Source organism: Dipodomys merriami, unplaced genomic scaffold (assembly GCF_024711535.1).
Source record: "Dipodomys merriami isolate MVZ:Mamm:240054 unplaced genomic scaffold, mDipMer1.0.p SCAF_1, whole genome shotgun sequence".
Lineage (NCBI taxonomy): Eukaryota > Metazoa > Chordata > Mammalia > Rodentia > Heteromyidae > Dipodomys > Dipodomys merriami.
Window position 1 is genome coordinate 25,666,086 of NW_027202270.1, and position 7,830 is coordinate 25,673,915.

The following is a 7,830-nucleotide window of genomic DNA, read 5'->3' on the forward strand; positions in this document are numbered from 1 at the left end:
GACAAGGTGGCCTGTCTGGAAGGATGCCTCCTCTCATCCCAGAAGAGTAGTGGCCAGAGACAGAGCCCAGCCTGGGCTGGACTCCCATCATACTGAGCGTCTGCAGAGATAGGCTTTCCCAGTGCCCCCAGGGATGGCAAAACCTTCAACTATCCCTTTCCCTGCTTACCACAGGGCAGACGGAGACTCACCCTAGCTTTTGAATATAGAGAACATTTCACTATGAAACACAGAGGGCCATTGCCTGAGACCCAAGGCCTGGAGGCTTTTTGAAAGGAATAGAGTTGAGATGTTCTAGGAATTGCTTAACTGAATGTTAAATAATCAACTTTCATTACCTAATTTGAGTTTTCATTGACATCTTCTCTATGTGCCATTAAAGGTTCCTATTGTATTCCATTTTACTAATTTCTTTCTTTATCCTAACACCCCTCTTGTTGGGAGATGTTTATCCAGCTATTCATTTAACAATTATGGATGGAGTTCCAACACACTGGAGATACAAATAGAACAAGACAGAATTCCAGCTTTCTAGCTTGGTAATAGATATTAAAAAGTTAAATGAGGCTGGCACTGATGGCTCACACCTATAATCTTAGCTACTCTGGAGGCTGAGCTATGAGGATTATAGTTCAAAGCCAGCCTGGGCAGGAAAGTCTCTGCATGATTCTTATCTCCAATTAACAAAGCAAAAACCTGAAGTAGTACTGTGGCTCAAGTGGTAGAGCATTAGTCTTGAGCACAAAGAGGCTCAGGGATAGCACCCAGCCCCAAGTTCAAGCCCCACACCACCATCACCACCACCAACAAAGTTAAATGCATTTTCAACTTACAAGAATTTATTCTGAAGATCTACTCACACAGGCACCAAAATTTATATGTAAAAGGAGACTCACTCCATTATCTTAAACTAACAGTCCCAAAGAGGAGTAATTCAGATGTGCACTCATAGGGAACTGGTGAACCTAAAGTAAATTGATTATAATCTAAATAATAAAGCTCTACAACTACTCCCCAAAAGGGTTAGTCTTTGTGGAATAATAACATTTTTCAGAAAAATTATTCAGTTAAAATGTATATTATACCATTTTTTTTAAGTGCTGGTATTGGTGCTTGAATTCAGCGTCTTATATTCTCATTTTGCTTTTCATTTAAGGCTGGCTGCTCTATCACTTGATGCATACCCCATCTTCCAGCTTTTTGATGATTAATTGGAGGCAAGAATCATACAAACTTTTTTTTTGGCCTACGATGGCTTTGAACTGTGATCCTCAGGTCTCAGCCTCTAGAGTAACTAAGGTTATAGGAGTGAGCACTAGCACTCAGTATTATGTAACTTCCATTTTAAATATACACAAAAAATATAAGTATACATAATCAAAGACCTTCTAAATTCTCTAGCTAAGCTGTTGAATGTTTGAAATGTGGCTAGTGAGATCGATTTTGAAGACAGTACAAATATAAGAATGTAAAATATTTCAACAATTTGTTAAATTACATGTTAAAATGATACTATTTTGGATCTAGGGTTAAATCAAGTATATTGAAATCGATCTCTATTTTAAACTCTTTTTTCAGTATAACACTAAGAAAATGTAAAATATAAAATTATATATGTGGCTTCCAAATGTTTCTGTTGGATGGTTCTAGAGTCAGAGCCCACAGGGGCAAATCAGGCTGAATCTTGTTCTTTTTCTCTTTTTGAAATTCAATGGGTTTTTATTTTTCCCTTTGCCTGCCAGGAAGCTCAGCGACCAATGTGCTAATCTTGCTTTTATACAGAAGTATTATTGGAAGCCAGCCCCGCACATTCATTTAGGTGTCATCTGTGGCTGCTGACAAAGATTCTCTGCTTTGACCAAACTTGAGTCATCTCCTCTGTGTCCTGTGCTCCATTGGGCTGACCTTGGGCTTCCTTCTCTGGCCTTCTAGAATCCTGTTTGAGCAAGAACCCTGCCAAGTCAGTTTAGTGAGAATCTTTCCCTCTAATAGCCTAAGTATTGGGTCACCTTGGCTTACTTTCAGTCAGAATTTTGTTGATCCATCTAACAAAAGACCCTCTTACTCCGATGTTACCTTAGTAATTTCCCACCCACTGACCCCACCCCCTACTCTGTTCCTTAGCTATAAATCCCCTGTCTCCTTGCTGGTGAAATTAAGCCCAATCTCTCTCTCCTACTGCAAGACCCTCTGGCAGTGATCCCTATTCATATATATATATACACACACATATATATACACACACTCATATATATACATACACACACATATATATACATATATACACACATATATATACACACATATATATACATACACACACACACACATATATATGTATATATGCCAATAAAGCCTGTCTTCCATCTTTAACAAGGATGGTGAACTCTTTTATCCTTTAACACTACTTTCCTGCCATAAAGTCAAAGTCAAGTGAGTGATTGTAACAGGTGTTATATAATCATGAGGCCAAAAATCCAATTTAGCTCTTCACAGGAAATGGGTCTCAGTGTGTCCCAACCACTATTCCAGAAAAATCTACAGAATAGGCTATCCATGAATATCTATCTATCTATCTATCTATCTATCTATCTATCTATCTATCTATCTATCTTCATCATCATCATCATCATTATGATTACCTTTAAAGGTTAAAATTAAGTGTTAGATACCCCCTCCCCTAGAAGAAACCAGTATTCAAGTCACCAGGGAAGAAAAACAATTAAGGGACTTAACATTTAAGAGAATTTAGTCGGGCACCGATGGCTCATGCCTGTAATCCTAACTACTCAGAAGGCTGAGATCTGAGGGCTGCAGTTCAAAGCCAGCCTGGACAGGAAAAGTCCATGAGACTTACCTCCAATAAACCACTCAGAAAACTGGAAGTGGTGCTGTTGCTCAAGTGGTAGAGTGCTAGCCTTCAGCTGAAGAGCTGAGGGACAGCGCCCAGGCCCAGAGTTCAAGCTCCACGACTGACAAAGGAAAAGAGAGAGAGAGAGAATTTAGTGTTAACCACAGTGTAAAAGTGCAATTATGCCAGACACCAGCATCTCCCACTTGTAATCCTAGCTACTCATGAGGCTGAGATCAATGCTAGCGTAAGCAAAGAAGTTTATGTGACCCCATCTTAATGGAAAAGCTGGGTGAGGTGGTGCATGACTGACATCTCTCTACTGTGGAAGTATAAATAGGAAGATCATGGTCTAGGCTGGCCCAGACAAAAAGTCAACCCTTATCTAAAAAATAACCAACACAAAAAGGGCTGGCAGTGTGGCTCAAGTGGTACAGTACCTGTCTAGGAAGCATAAAGCCTTCAGTTGCAGCCAAATAATGCAATGAATAAATAAATAAATAATAAATAAATAAAACAAAACAGTCCAAAGCTATAGGTGTCCCTCAGAATGAGAGGCAGATCAGCACCAGGACTCCCATAGCTATTAGAATGTGAAGATGCTCAAGTCTCATATGATGTAGTACTTGTAATTGCATATAACATATGTGTATCCTCCCATATACTTTTTTTGCATGATACTACTGGGGATTGAACTCAGGGCCTTGCACTTGTAAAATAGATATTCAACCACTTGAGCTACATACCCAACCACCTCCCATGTACTATAAATCATCTCTAGATGACATGTAATTACCTAATACAATGTCAGTTCTCTGCAAGTAGTTGTTATTTTGTATTAGTTAGTGATAACAAGAAAAAGGTCTGCATGTAAACCTTACATTCAAAATTTTTCAAAAAATTGTGCCAGTCATGGAACTTGAACTCAGGGTCTGGGCACTGTGTGTGAGCTTATTTTGCTCAAGGCTAACTCTCTATCACTTGAGCCACAGTGCCACATCCAGCTTTTTCTGGGTAGTTTATGGGAGATAAGAGTCTCATGGACTTAGCTGCCCTGGCTGGCTTCAAACTGTGATCTTCAGATTTCAGCCTTCTGAATAGCTAGGATTACAGGTGTGAGCCATCAGTGCCCAACCTAAAAACATTTAAAAATATTTGGATCCACATTTGGTAAAACCTGAGGATGCAGAGCCTGCAGATACAGAGCATCAACTGTGATGCTTTTTAATTAAATTTAATTACTTAAGTATTGCCTCATTTAATCATAGCACCCTCATTTTACAGTTGAAGAAATGGAAGCCTGTGGACATTACCTAACTTGCTCAACTAAGCTAGTCCAAACTCTGAAGGCCCACTAGATAACACTGGACTGCTAGCCTGGAGAATGAGTTCATAGCCTGAGGAAGACCTTCCTGTCGCTTTCCCTGTCTGTGATCTTTTTCATTATTCAATTTTTTAAAATTATTTTTATAAGGGTGATGCACAGCTAAGTTACAGTTTTGTAAATCAGGTAATGAGTACATTTCTTTTTGGACAATGTCACCGCTTCCTTTGCTCTCTCCCAGCTCTCTCTCATCCCTGCTCACAGTTGTATAGTTCATTTTCAACATAGTGTTGAGTGACTCTGTATTTTCCTAAATTGCATTTCTTTCTGCTTACCCAGAGTAGTCTGAGGCCCAAGTAAGGCAAGGTAGAAGCTGATCTTCTCTGGGATATACTAAATGCTTTTTACAATTCATTTCCTAGTGAGTATAATCTGCCCACAAACTCCTGAAGAAGCAGAAAGCCACTTTACCTCTCCCTCCTTCTCCACATTCCCTCATCCCACTTCCAGAGGACAGATTTAAACTGTAAGTCTGTATAAATCATGCCTTTTGCAGAAATAGTGCACATAATATCATGAGGATACTTTGAGGCTTGTTTTTCTGGCTTAACATTTATAATCTACTTGTTTTTTGTTATTGTTATTGTTTTTTTAAGCTGCATGTTAGTAACTCATTTTCAGTGAAACATAAGTTCTGAATGAATATTAGGAAAATAACTTAGATATACTTCTCTTGGATACCAGTGGCTCACACTAATAATCCTAACTGCTCAAGAAGCTGAAGTCTAGAGGGTTGCAGTTCAAAGCCAACTCAGGCAGGAATGGCTATGAGACTCTTGTCTCGAATTAACCACCAAAAAGCCAGAAGCGAGACGGGGCTCAAATGGCAGAGTGCCAGCCTTGAGTGAAAAAGCTAAGGGACAGTGCCCAGGCCCCAAGCCTAAGGTCCAGTGCCAGCGTGTGCGTGCACACACATACACACACACACACACACGTGTGTTCACACATCCACACACAAAAGATAAATTTAAACAGATATACTTTTACCCATTAATGTGTGCTTTCATTAAGTAGATTTCTGTTCCCCATGTGTCATTGGCACACAGTGGTCCAATGCATCTTTGGATGAGGTTGGAGGACCTGGCACCCATCTGCATGGGGGGAAAGTCTCACACACGCTAAGCATGTGTGACCACTGAGCCACACCCCCAACCAGGCTCATCAGTTCTCAGTCTGTAACAGTGTTGGGACAAAGTACAAGTGAGTGTGAAATCTCTTACCATCTTGCACAACCAACAGCAATATTCACCTGTAAAATGAAGATAATGATTGTCATGGTAATTATGACTTGCCAGGGGAGGTAATCGCGTGTTGTAGAATGTCATAGTCATGTCCAGGCAGGGGAGGCCGGCCGGGAAAGAACAGTGTCTGCCTCTCTTTTTTTTACTTTTGCAGTCCTGATCCAGCTTGGATCTTATCGCCTCTTCCCTGTCATGGGGTTTCTGTCATGGTCCAGGAGTCTCCTAAATGGTCTCCTAGGACAGCGGGATTATACCCCCACATACACATGGTGTATGCATATGGTACATTGCCTCTGGCTCTTCACACGTAACAAGATTCAAGGTCCTCCAGTATTTCCTCGTCTTCCATTCTCATCTTATCACAGAGTCACTAAGCCCATCTTCGGAGTCTCCAGCTAAAGTGGTCCTTTTGGCCCCTAGCCTGCTAAGACACTCGCCTGGTTGGCAGGCATGGGCTGGCTCCTGCGGGTGTCTTGTTTTAATTCTTTTCTACAATAAGTGAAATTTTCATGCAGACTCCTGTCCCTCAGATTTCTGTCTCATCCCCACACAAGATGATTTCTACCCTCATTTTCGAATCATGTAACTGTTTCTATTGCTATTTCTCTTTTGTAAGTTTTTACTTTTTGGTGGTACTGCGGTTTGAATTCAGAACCTCCTGCTTACTAGGCAGGTTCTCTGTCACTACTGCCATGCCTCCATCCCTATTTGCTCTTGATTATTTTTGAGATGTGGTCTCAATTTTCCTCCCAAACCAGCATGGACTGTGGTCCTCCTATTAGGCTTCCCACTGTAGCTGGGATGACATGCCACCATACCTAGATTTTTCTGTTGAGATGAGGTCTTGTAAACTTTTTTGTTCAGGCAGGCTTACAATTGTGATCTTCCAGATCTCAGTCTTTGATGTAATCTCTGAGATTACATGCATGTCCCACCATACCCAGCCAGTCATTTTGTGTTCCTTAGAACCTCAGTATTTGCAGGTATATGCTTCCAAAGAGACTGCTCTTGAGGAAAAACCATGAGAATACTAAGGCTGCAGGGTTTAATGCTGTACTGCAGATGCTTGATTTATTTTTCCCATAGTGCTGCCAACTTCTGTTAGAGATATGCTGCCTTTCACTTTATTACCGCAATGGAGCACATTCACTTTTATCTTGCTTTTTTGGTACCATTGGCTTTTGGGTAGCATATCTTCACAAAATTAAGGGCAGAATAAACACTGCACAGACCACACAAGGATTTAAACACAACAAATGACAAAGTGGACTGACCAACAGCTTCTCTGTAACAACTGAATTGGGTGATGCAAATTGGATTTTTTAAAAAATTTCTTTCTGAGATGGGGGATGAGAGGTGAGGGAGAGTAACGTAGGGAGGGAGTCTGATCAAGGCACATCGTATCATAAATGAACATATTAAAATGAAATCCCTTGGACAACTAATTGATGCTAATAAAATGTAGAGAAGTATTTAATATTCATTAATTAATGGATTACTTAGCTTTGATGGCACTTGACTAGGTGAAAACTGTGTGCAAATATGGTGAGCTTGCTGTATTAGAGGTCACTAGGTACGAAAGTGGCCTTCTCTCCTATCATTTGGAATTCTATGAAACATTCCTGAGCACCGTTCATATGATATCAGCAGGAGCTGACACAGGTTAATGAAGAAGAAACGCACTAACTCTGATCAAGAAGCCAGGCCATGGTGATATTCTCTTTCTAGACTCCTAGATACCTGTCATCTGTGAGCATTCTCCTCACCACCATTACGTGACAAGCAATCATGGAAATGTCCTATGAGTATTTAAAGAGCTTCGACCTTCCTCCCTCACATTCTCCCCTCTCTCCCTCCAACCTTCCCTGCTTCCCTACACAGAATGTACCAGAATTATTCCCTATGGTGGCCAATCTTTTGCATTATAGCAACCTTTTACTAGGGGGAAAAAAACCCAAACAACAACAGCAACATAACTCAGCTAATCTGACTACTTTGTTTACTTGTGAATAGTTCTATAGAGTAAGTTCTTTAGGTAAACCTCCTAGAACAAAAGGTATAGTCATCTATACTTTCAGAACATATTTTCAGGTTGTCCTTCTTGAGGAGGGAGGACCATTTATGCTCTCACTTTGTAAAGTATGAGAGAGAAGTTATTCTGTTTTTTATTTTCAATGTGTTCTGTTGAGCAGAAAAAATATACTTGATTAAATCATTTCCTTATTTTTGTATATTGAGGCTTTGTGCCTGTTCAAGAAAAAAAAAAGCTTTATATAGTGGGGTATGGTGACGTATATCTGTAATCCTAATGCTTCAAAGGTTTAGGCAAGAGGACTTTGTGTTCAAGTCCAGCC